Genomic DNA, 12,535 nt, shown 5'->3' on the forward strand with positions numbered 1-12,535 from the left:
CACAGGGTTCCCTCTGCTCCCAGGGTGTAGTTATTTAACTTCATATTTGTGAAAACTTCTGTAGGCAGTTCATTCTGCCATAGCCTTTAGGATATGATTTGGTTTCCTTTTTTTCTCCTTTCTCTCTCTATCCCTTAAGATTCTGGCAGCCCGATGCTGTAGAAAATCCTGTTTCTAGGAACGTAAGATCCAAGTTCCATTCCTTCTTTTTGCCACTGCTTCACCAATGTGTGTTTCAGCCAGTTCTTCTCGAAGTTTCTGCTAGTTCACCTATCAAGTGGGAGAAGTGGTGCTTCCCCGCTGTAAGGACCAAGGACTGAACTAGGTATCCTTCAGGCTTCTTTTATGCCACCTGCCCACTCAGTGACTAACTGGTGGGTTGGTTTTGAGCTGACTTAAACACGAGGGGGTATTGCAGGTTCCGTATATAAGCCCTAACTTTTCCTCATATGATCTTCAGTAGTTGAGAAAGGATGTGGGAGGAATGAATATGGCCATGGAAGGGGTGGAAAAATGGTCTTAACTGGAGTTCGGACAAGGATTCTACTGTCCTTTAAGTTCAGTATAACAAAGTGTGATTGGTTGAGGCTAGAAAGTTTGAAAGGGGCAGTGTAAGAAGCAGCATCTTCAGCAAGGGAACATAAGAATGAGGACAGCAGTTGTGTCCAAAATAAACAAGGTAGGTTTTTTTGGTTCCGTTTTATTTTGTTTTATTGAAAACAAAGAAAAAAACACAAATTTTTAAAAAAACGGAAACTACCCAGGGAGAGAGCAGGCAGCAGGAGAAAATGGGGGCAGGAAAGATTCAGTAAGAATAAAATCCAGGGCCTGAGCATAATGGCTAATGTGGTGGCACGTGAGGCTTCCAGGCTGCCATTTCCAGTTCATTTCTTCATTGTCCTCTCCCAGGAAATCTGCCGTAAATCGACTTTGCCTAAAAATTATAAACTTATTAGTAGAAAAGGAATACATTGCTCATGTAGAAAATTTAGAAAAAATGTGCATAATAAAAGAAGGTGAAAATCTCTCAACCTCACATTTCAGAACAACTAATTTTAATACTTTTAGTACGTATCTGTCAGTCTTCTCTATTTGCATTCACTTGCAAATCTTTCTAAAGAATCCTATGGAACATACTGCTTTAGAATCTACTTCTTAAAAGCAAGATGGGTGGCACCAGGCTGGCTCAGTCAGTGAAGCATGTGACTCTTGATCTCAGGATCATGAGTTCAACCCCCAGGTTGGGTGTACAGTTGACTTAAAAAATATTTATATTTACATTTGTATTTATATATAACATAGAAAACATAATATATAAATAAATATACATAAAGATATATAGTAAATAAGTAAAATATAAAATATATGAAATACTTAAAGTATACATAAAATAAATCTTTATAAATATGTATATTTTTTAAAAACTTGAGATGGCATGTACCTGTTTTCTGTCACTAGTCTTCTGTAACATTTTTAATGATTGCATTTTTTTTTAAAGATTTTATTTATTTATTCAACAGAGATAGAGATAGCCAGCAAGAGAGGGAACACAAGCAGGGGGAGTGGGAGAGGAAGAAGCAGGCTCATAGCGGAGGAGCCTGATGTGGGGCTCGATCCCATAACGCCGGGATCACGCCCTGAGCCGGAGGCAGACACTTAACCGCTGTGCCACCCAGGTGCCCCTAATGATTGCATTTTTAATCGACATAGCATAATGTGTACAGATTACTAGTGTTGGAAATGCATTTTAATCATTAAGTGTTATAAATACTATAGATAGGCTTTAAACATCTCCAGTCATTTCCATGGGATAAATTCCTGGAAATGCAGTTGCTGGATCAGTGGGGGTTACAAAACGATAGTGTTTTTTAAATGTACGTGGCCAAATTTTTCTCTGGAGAACTAACATCTGTCTAGATTTAGACCACCAGTGGGATTGACCGGTTCCCTGCTTGTTTGAAAACATTTGATGTGTTCACTTTTAAAAAATCTTTGACACATTGATATTAAAAATACTGAATGGTGTTTTAATGTGCATATATTTGATTTTAGGTATGTTTGGATATTTTTGGCCATTTGTGTGATTTCTTCGTAAATTGTCTTATGTCACTTGCCTATTTTTTTAAAATAATATTTTTTTTATTATATTATGTTAGTCACCATACAGTACATCCCTGGTTTTTGATGTAAAGTTCGAGAATTCATTAGTTGCGTATAACACCCAGTGCACCATGCAATACGTGCCCTCCTTACTACCCATCACCAGCCTATCCCATTCCCCCACCCCCCTCCCCTCTGAAGCCCTCAGTGTGTGTCTCAGTCAAGCAGAGAAAGACAATTATCATATGGTTTCTCTCATCTATGGAACATAAGAACTAGGAAGATTGGTAGGAGAAGAGAGGGATAAAGAAAGGGGGGTGGTAATCAGAAGGGGGAATGAAGCATGAGAGACTATGGACTCATTGCCTGTTTTTAAAAGCAAAATTTTAAGTTAATTGACGAGAACTCTTTATTGGTCAAGGCTGTAAGCCCCTTTTCTGCCATATGTTGCAAGTATTTTCTTCAATTTGCCTGCCTTTTGGTTTTGTGTTTAGTAGATTTTCTTAAAGATTTACATTTTATGCTGTCAAATTGAATAACATTTTTCAGTACAAGTTTGGCCTCTGTCATGCTTGGGCAGGTGTTTTCCACCCCATTATTATATAAATGTTACTGTAATTTTCTTCTTGTACTTTGGTGGTTTCATTTTTAAATTTTACTGCATCTGAAATTTATTTTTGGGTCAAGTGAGAGATGGGGGTCCAACTTTATCCTTTCCGAAATGAATAGCCAGTTGACCAACCTGACTTAATAATTCATCTTTCTTGTATTGATTTGAAATAGGATATTAATTATATGCTGAATTCTGGACCATCCTGAAACAATTTGCTGCTAAGAGCAGAACGAGTTCTAGTTCCTGTAAGATTTAGAACACATTTAGGTAACATATCTGGTAGTGCCATCTCTAATTATTCATCCTCTTCCCCCCCCCCCAAATTTATTGAGTGTGCTTGACAATTCTTCTGTAGGAAATTTAGAGTAATTTTTATCGAGTCCTAAAGAAAACTTCCAGCAAGGTAGTAATTGTAACTGAATGACATTTCTGAATTTATTTGGGGAATTGTAATCCTTATGATTAAGCTTTCACAGTCAGTAGGATGGCACGGGATTTCATTATTACAAGTCTTCATTTGTGTCCCACACTAAGTTAATGGGTTTCTTGAGTTGGTGCTGTATACCTCTCTTTAAATGTATTCCTATTTGCTGCGTATCTTTTTTCCCTTTATAAATGCAAATTTGGCCTCCATTGTATTTCTAGATGGTTATTTCCACAAGTTAAGGAAACTATTGATTTTTATGTTGTGGGTCTGATTTTTTTTTTCCAGGTGATTCTACTGGATTTGATTAAGTGGGTTGATTATTGTATTTCCAAATAATGTTAATTCCATCTTCTAGTTTCCATTATTTATAATTTTGTACTGCTTTGGCTGACACTTGTAGAAAAATAGTCAAATAACAGAGGTGATTGGAAGCATCCTTATCCAGTTTCTGGCTTTAAAGGGAATGTCACTGGTGTTTTGCCATCACACATGATTTGTGGTTTTCTTCCTACAGTACCTTGGCAATTCCAGTCTCTTTCTTCTCCAAATAAGGTAGAGTTAATAATAAGTTATTGGTGTGTGGCCTTCTTGACATATAACAGTTCAGCTCTAGAAACGGTAACTATATTTGCCTGGAGTTTTATGACTAAAAGGTGACATATGAGTCTTATAAATAAATACCTTTTATTTCAGATTCTAAGTGATTTGGGGGTGCCTGGGTGGCTCAGTCGTTAAGCGGCTGCCTTTGGCTCAGGGCATGATCCCGGCCTTATAGGATCGAGCCCCGCATCAGGCTCCTCCACTGGAAGCCTGCTCTTCCTCTCCCACTCCTCCTGCTTGTGTTCTCTTTCTCTCTGGCTGTCTCTCTCTCTGTCAAATAAATAAAAAAAATCTTAAAAAAAAAATTAAAAAAAAAAGATTCTAAGTGATTTGTACGTGTACTCTATGCACTGCTAAACTTTTAAATATCTGCAAGAAACAATTTGGAATGTATCATACTCAAATTAGAGGGGCGGGTCAAAAATTCATGTAATGTAAAGCCTTAATTTTTTATGGAGTATCATTAAGACCTTGGAAGCACAGTGTCATTCAGCTGGTTACATTTCACTCCTACTTCAAAGAAACAAATTTTAGTTTTATTGTGTCTTACTTTGGAGACTGTTTTCCTAAAGAATCCAATTCTTGGCTTTTGTACTAATCCTACTTTTTGGATTAGTAGCGGCACTTTCGAAGGCACATTTGTGGGTATACTTCTATTTAATGAAGTCACAAGCAGTTTACAAAATGCACTGTATGCTACTGTCAAAGGAGCATGCTAATTCAAGATACATTCGATTACCTTAGTAATAGGGACCCTTTTTATTTTTTAACACTCGCCACCCCCCCCAAAATGGGAAAATTGCCCTGTATAAGTACTTCAAGTTTCTCCCCGCAAAATTTGAAAAATACTGGAAAGTAAGGAATCTAATCCTACCAAGAGAGCTAACCATTGTTGGCATTTACAATAGTTTTTCCTTCGTCTGTGTAATTGCTATCATACTGTAAGTACAGGTCCTTTAATCTAAACATTGTAATCACATGTATTTTCCTTGCTGTGGAACATTTAAACAGGAAAACAGACGGTTGGGCTGTGGGAATCTGGGGTGAGGGATGATCCGTGCAGCCTTATAGATGGCCAGAGTCCTGAGGATGAGTCCCAGGGGATGACTTCGGCACGGTCCACCACCGTCCTGGAACAATGACTGACCCAGGTGTCCTCAGAGAGCCTGAAAAGCAAAGCTGAGATTATCCCGTGTGACCTCTGGGAGGCTTAGGGTCACCTGAACAAAACACTCCTTTTCTGTGAGCCACCGTGTAGATTTTGCTTTGACATCTTTGATCAGTCATCTGACACACACAGGGGGATATTACCCGCGTAGACTCTCTCCTGTTGTGCAGAAGGAACAGCGTGAAGGAGAAGGGTGGGATAAATTCTCTGAGTCCTGAGGCCAAATTCCAGGGATTTTTGTTTTAAGGGCCTTTGGCCATGTGATATTTTACATAAATATTTTTTAAGAACCCTGTTTGACAGATCAGCATATCTCCCGCTGTGGTATAATATTAGTTCTAAAAACTTAAAGCTGATCCATTACCAAAGCCAAAAAAAAGGGGGTGGTGGGAGAGCTTGAATTAGAAATTTAATGCGAAGAATTTGTGAATTGCTGGTATTCTCATTCTGTCAGCGTGACACATTTGTGGAAGAAATAGACTTCTAAAAATGTATAGTGGCTTCTCTGCAGTCTGTGTATTCGTTCCTAGTTCACAGTCGTTTTACAAGGTCATCTGTAAATTAAGAGCCAACCAACAAACAAGGGAAGTTTTGAGAGGAGTGATTTTGTAACATTGTTTCATTCCAGTCATCTTGGTTTTCCACTTGATTAAAAATAAAATTAGAAAAAGAATTTTCTTTAATCTTGGACCTTTTTATAAAGTTTGGAGATTTTGATCATGTGTAAATACAGTCTTCTGCCCCATGTTCCCTCTATAATTTCTTCTTTACGTCAAGCAAATATATTTTTGCCTGTGTTTCCAGTTTCTAGAATTTCAGGTTAAAATACACATGTGTCTCAATCCATTCTTTAAGAACAGCACTGTCTGCTGGAAATACCGTGAGAGGCACTTACGTCATTTTAAATTTTAGAGTAGTCACATTTCACCTAATATATCAAAAATATGATTTCAACAGTCCCATGAAAACTTAATGATACATTTTATATTTTTTCTTGAGACTAAATCTTCTAAATCTAGATTTTCATTCGAAATACTGGGTCTTTATTTAGATTTCATAAGCTTTCATAAGTTGAAAAAGTAGACTCACATTCCCAGGTTGTTGCAGACATATGTAAAAGTGTCCCTGTAACAGAAGCAGAGTTTTAAAAACTTTTTAAATTAAAATTAAACAAAATTAAAAATTCACCTCCATTCTATATATATATTTCAAGTGCCATTTTAGTTTTATGCACAGCATGTAATCCTCCTAGTTATTAGTAGCATAGGAGTTTGGAAGAGAACTGTCTTGAGAAAGAGAGGACTCTGATTGGCTCTGTGATTAGCTGGCCGTGTGACCTAGAGTATAGTACTGTTGGCCTGGAAGTCTTCATTTATAAATTAGTTATAGGGAATGGAGCATATGTTCTTCACTGAGGTCCCTTTGATGCTCATAAAATATTATGAATCTTGGATGCGGAAAGCGTCAAAATGCTACACCAATTTGAATGTATTTCAGACCATTTCTGTAAAATAAATAGCTGTTAAGTGTTATCTTTCATGATATGTAGAGGGTAGAAGAGGGAATAGCCACTCATATATGATGGTCCACAGGAGCTCTTGGCTCTCTTTTAGGGGAATAAATGTTCACGTACTGTAGAAATTAGAAAATTAGTTTATCTCTTTTCTAATGAAATTGCCTGTATTTGTTTCATGTTGCTGCTTAACAAAGTCCCCCTAGATTTAGGGGCTTAAAACAGCACAGGTTTATCTTTGTGGTTTCAGAGGTCAGAAGCCCAAAATTGGTCTCAGGAGGCTCAAATAGAAGTGTCAGCAGGACTGCCTTTCCTTTGGGAGGCTCTACTCAAGAATCTGTCATCTTGCCTTTTTGACAGTCGGGAGGCCAGCAGCATTCCCTGGCTGATGGCCTCTATCCACCTTCAAAGCCAGCAAGAGTTAGTGGAGTCTTTCTCACATCCTGTCTTTCAGACATGAGCTTTTCTGCCTCCCTCTTCATTTAAAGGACCCCTGTGATTACACTGGGCCCAGCAGATAATCCTATTTTAAGGTCAGCTGATTAATAACCTTAATTTCATCTGCATCCTTAATCCGCCCACCCTTGACATGGTCACAACATAATCACAGGTTCTGGGGATTAGGACATGACCATCTTTGGGGGACCATTTTTCTGCATACCACATTACCAGTCTCTGATGTTTCATAGTTTTTGCTAGCAGCTTTGGAGCTGGTCATTTTTGTTTCTCTCCTCCCTTTTCCTTCTCCAAGACAGGGAGCAGTCAGTTAACAGAAAGCAGGAATCAAGGAATTCAGGCTGAGTAGTGATGTCAAATGACTAAAGACTTTCTCTTCAGGGAAGCCTACCTCAATCTCCAACTGTTGCTTAAAGCTCATTAGGTTGAAGGTTCTCGTACCTAGGACTGTGTTCCCATCCATGGAATGATAGAGAGACTGTGTCCTTCTGAAGAGAATAGGGATGTACTACCTAAGTTTATTTTCCCTTCTTTACCTCTCAACAAAGGTACCATGAATGTTTGCCAGAGTTCAGTGTGCACTTTTTTCTCTCTGCTGAGCAGGTGGTTGAAAGTTGTGGAATGTTGTTCTTCTGAGTACAGAATCATAATGTCCTTGTGAACATGCTCATTAAAATAGAAAAAAAAATTGGACTGTATTAATTTGCATTTCAGTCCACTCTTTTGGATAGATCTTTCTATCTGCCTCTCACTATAATTATTTGCATCTCTGGCAAAAATTCTACATGCATTTTCAGATTAATTATGCCATTATCAAAGGCTCAGAGGAAAGCTGAATTCACCATTAGCATTTAGAAAAAAATGGATGGGAAGCTGATAGAGAGAAGGCAGAGATTTTTGAGTGTCCTAGTACTGGGTAACAAAACTAGCACTTATCTTTAGTTTGACAGTGGTTATTTATACTTTACCTTCTGAAATGTTGGTTTGCAGGGTAATAACCCGGTTGGGACATCTCAGTGGTTAAGCTCCATTTCACATGTATTATAACATCTCTCTTGGCCACCCACTCAGAATTGTTTGCGAGTGCGTCCTCTGTGCCTTATTTTTTGAGAGGCAGTGAGATTACTGTCCTTGGAGCTGCCATACTCTACAACTGCAAGAGTTACCATTTATCACTCTGTAGTCGCCATGAATGGCACCCCCTGGAGTTGTGCAGTGAAAGACTGCGTGGTCTTACGCACTGACCTTGAACATTGCCCATGGGAGAGCCCATAACCTGGTGGGGAACGGATTTACATTGAGACTCTTAGTTCCCACATTACATGTGTGTGGGGGCACCTACATGCAAGCACAGAAGAGAGAGAGCATCTGACTTCTCTTAGAAAAGGTAGGGTATCTGGAAAGATTTCCCAGAGGAGGCCCTGCCTCAACTGAGTCTTGAAGAATGAATAGGAGGTGGTCTGACAAGAAAAAGCCAGCCGGTTTCTGGGCCAAGTCAGTAGTGTGCAGAAGCATATGGCATTTGCCAGACCTGCAAATATTGCAGTATGACTGAAGTGTGAGATTCATGTGGGAACAAGATGAGGCAAAGCATTTAACCTTTCTGTGTCTTTAGTTAGTTCCTCATTTAGTAAACCAAAGAAGACAGCGTTAGCCACCTTGCCACCTTTTGGGTTTTTGTGAGTTTTAAATGAAATACTGTAAGTAAAATGGTTGTTAGGAAGGGGTTTCCACAGGAGAAGCACTGAACAAATACAGCCGTTGATGGAGGTGAGGACAGCCCTGTCGTATGAGGTTTAAAAAGTAGGCATGGTCTGCAGAGCTAAGGGATTTCAACATGGTAGCGCTGACAGGGGGGAATTATTGAAGGTTTTTTTTTTTTTTTAAAAAAACGTGATTCACAGCTTTGTAGTTTCATAAACTCAGTGTCGTCATTCTGTAAGGCTAATTAGACCCTGGCGAATTGATTCGTACCACTCAAAGTCATCAGCCATGATGAAGGCCACCTTATCGATTACGTGCAGAATGGAAAACACCCGGCGTGCTGTGATAAGCATGTCGACGAAGTGGTGTATTTTCTTCCCATGAATTGGTAACTTGCTTGAGCGCCTGTGTTAAGATCAAATGATCTGTAAGTGAGAACGAGGGTCAGAGTGGATGCAGATGAGTGCTCAGAGGGCTGGTTTCTGCAGATGATGCCAACCCAGCGGGTCTGTGTTGCGCGTGAACTCCACGTCTGTCAGACGGATGAGGATTCTGAGAGCGTTTGGTTCAGGGCACCGTCTTCTCTGGAGATGCTGGAGACAGTGATTGGCTCTTCTCTCTCCTGTACATATCCCCCTTTTACTTGACACCCATGTCCCCCTGCTTTTTAATTTTTTTTCCTTTACCTTTGTTTCAGTTTACTATTAGGAGATGTCCTGGTTTTCCAGTTTATCTTGATTCTCTTTAAGGTTGGCTGCTCTTTGGATGAGATTTTGGGGTTTACTTAATCTCAACAATACACAGTCTCCATAGTGGTCTTTTTTTTTTTTTTTTTTTTTTTCATTTCAGGCAGGAGTCAAATGGTAGGTTATTTCTGGAAATATGTATTCATTTGAGCCCATCATCCATGGAGAGTGAATCCACAGTGCGATTAATGAGGCAGGATGGCCTTTCCATTTCTTAGTGTCATTGTAGTTCCCTAATCTGCAGTTCTGGTCATCTCTTCCACTAAATTGTGGAATCCATTATATTTGGGGTCCTGTAGTATAATGGATGAGTTGGTAGGGTAACAGTGGTATCTTAAAGTTGTAGTATTTGTATCATAATAAGCACTCTTTTATCAAGGTACTGCTGAGGACTTTAGAATTTTATGATCTTTTACTGAATGCCTGAGGAATATAAAAACATTTATCTTACTGGTTGTTCATACTATCGTTTAAAGCTATAGTGTTACTTTATACGTGCTACCAAGTGTTGATTGCAAGGTCAGGCTGATTAAGCAATCTTTTATCAAAACAAAAAGTAATAATGTTAACACAGAATTATTCTAGTTACACTTGTTGCAGTGAATCTTTTCTTGCCCTCACTTTTATTATGTGATCTCTTCATCATAAATATCAATGTATCCAAAAAAATTGACCTTATGTGTCAAACTGTAACTATGTTGATTTCTTTAATGATAGTTACTAAAAACGAAGCATTTTACCTGTTGGTGGGCATTTTTAAATAAAGCCAGGGATTTTTAAAAAGTGGAGAAAACACATGAAGTTCGCTGCCTTATGGAAAATGTGTTCTGATTATTGTTCTTAAACACTGAAAAAAAATGCTTTGATGGAATGCTACAGTCACTGCTCATTATCTTGAATTCACTTGCAGGTCATTTGTTCTTAACTGTTATATAAAAAAAAAAAAAAGTGAATGTTCTTGCTCCAAAGGAAATTTTTGCTCCAAAGGAAATCAGTCACAATTGTTCATAATGGGTACTTATTTAAAACTGAAAGCTCTGAAAAAAAATAAAAAAGAGCTCTGAGAAAGAGTGCACTCATAATTTTTAGTGTTTCAGACATTACAGATGTTGACATTTTGATGAAACGGAACTTTCCCCCAGTATTATTTTAGTGGTCTGTTCCGTGGAGCTCTTAGAGATGAAAACTGTATTATAATGAAATGTTTATTAAAATGCTTGTGCATACTTAAAAGTTGGGTGTGGCGTGTGCTACACTGAATTGTGTGCTCTAGCAAAACATAGTACAATAATGTTCTGGTACATATTTATGTTAATACGACATGGAGAAAATGGTGGTTCTCCCTTACTTGGAATAAACTAGAAGCAAAATTCCAGCAACAGTACCAGAGCTATTTCTATAAATACAAGGCATGTTTTTCTTATTTTTTTTAATTCTCCAGTAGAGTAGGACCCATGATCTTAAGAAATGACTATAATTAGCTATGGCTGTTTTGTTTATAGACAGGTACTAGATCAGGGGAAGTGATTTCTTAAGTTACTGCGAAGGGCCAAGAAAAGAAAGCACATGAAAGAAAATGTCCAATTGGTTAATAATTTTTTAAATGCAAAAAAAAAAAAAAAGTGCTATATTTTGTTACCTAAGTCTGAGTTTGAGAAGAGCATTAATAGCAAGGTTAGAGTGGATTTGGGGAGAATAAGCACTCAGACTCTGTTGGGCATGTCGATTGATGTCCATTTTCTCAAGGGCGATGTGTTCATCAGAAGCCTTGAAGTACGTATCTTCCCATCTAGCATTTCCACCTCTGGGAAGCTAACCTAAGGAAATAATTGAACAATGGGGAAAAAATATAGACACTGCCATTCATTATAGCATTGTTTATAAAAGCAAAAATTGCGAACTTCTCCAATTTCCAGCAGATGATGAAATTATGGTTCTTTTATCCACGGAATACCTTAGAGTTGTATGGAATGATGCTTGCAGGAAAAGATGGCATAATATGGTCAGTTAGTTACCAACTAGGGTGTATAATATGGTCTCATGGTTAAAGCAAAAAATGTTCGTTAGACTTGGTGGATGAATCTGACAAAATTAACAAGCTATCGCTGGATAATGGATTGCGGGAAGTCTTTACTCTGTTCTTGGCTCATTTTTTTTTCTTTGCTTATTTTCTATGTGAGAAATAGAGACTTTTTCACAAGCAAAACATTTTTTACAATATATCTTTGACTAGCACTTCTACATGTATAACTGGATGTGCATACAAAGATGTTAAATAACGTGGGGCCCCTGGGTGGCACAGCGGTTAAGCGTCTGCCTTCGGCTCAGGGCGTGATCCCGGCGTTATGGGATCGAGCCCCACATCAGGCTCTTCCACTATGAGCCTGCTTCTTCCTCTCCCACTCCCCCTGCTTGTGTTCCCTCTCTCGCTGGCTGTCTCTATCTGTCGAATAAATAAATAAAATCTTAAAAAAAAAAAGATGTTAAATAACGTTCAACAGAGTACTGTTAACAGTTTAAAAAATTTTAACCTGGGGCGCCTGGATGGCTCAGTCAGGTAATTATTTGCCTTCAGCTTAGGTCATGATTCTGGGGTCCTGGGATCCAGCCCCACGTTGGGTTTGCTGCTCAGCAGGGAGTCACCTTTTTCCTTTCCCCCTACCCCTCTCCCTCTGCCCCTCTCCTTCTGCCCCTCTCCTTCTGCCCCTTTCCCCTGCCCCTACTCTGTCTCTTGTTAGCTCGCTCTCTCAAGTAAATAAAATCTAAAGAAATAATAATAAAATAATAATAATAATAAATATAAAAATACAAAAATTTAACCTATCTACCAACCCCTGTTGTCAGGAATTTAAGGAAGTCAGAGTATAATGATGCTTCATAGCTATTTAAGTTGAAGATGTAAATCTGTACTTATTGATATAGAAAGAAAAAGCAGGCTAATAAACATTGTGAGTAGGTAGGAAGGTAGGTGTGTAGACAGGTAAAACTCTGGAGTGTTTTACAGAGTAGTCTCATTAGTGATTATTTCTCGGTAATGGGATTATGGGTGACTTTCAACTTTTTCTATGCGTCTTAATTTTTTCAATTTTGTGCAATGAACAAATACTTCTTTGATTACTAGAGAAAGTAAAAATCCACAAAATTAGATACAGACAAGGAGAAATTATCAAAAAATACAAGGAGATCCTATGTGAAATTCTGTCGTGAT

General features: G+C 38.3%; 1 protein-coding gene across 2 annotated transcripts in view; it reads left to right on the forward strand.

The window, feature by feature from the left end:
• Positions 1-12,535, forward strand: part of PIP5K1B (phosphatidylinositol-4-phosphate 5-kinase type 1 beta) — a 294,224-nt gene that overhangs the window by 46,646 nt on the left and 235,043 nt on the right. The gene's annotated exons all lie outside the window — the stretch shown is intronic.

The sequence above is a fragment of the Ursus arctos genome, unplaced genomic scaffold (assembly GCF_023065955.2).
Source record: "Ursus arctos isolate Adak ecotype North America unplaced genomic scaffold, UrsArc2.0 scaffold_33, whole genome shotgun sequence".
Classification (NCBI taxonomy): Eukaryota; Metazoa; Chordata; class Mammalia; order Carnivora; family Ursidae; genus Ursus; species Ursus arctos.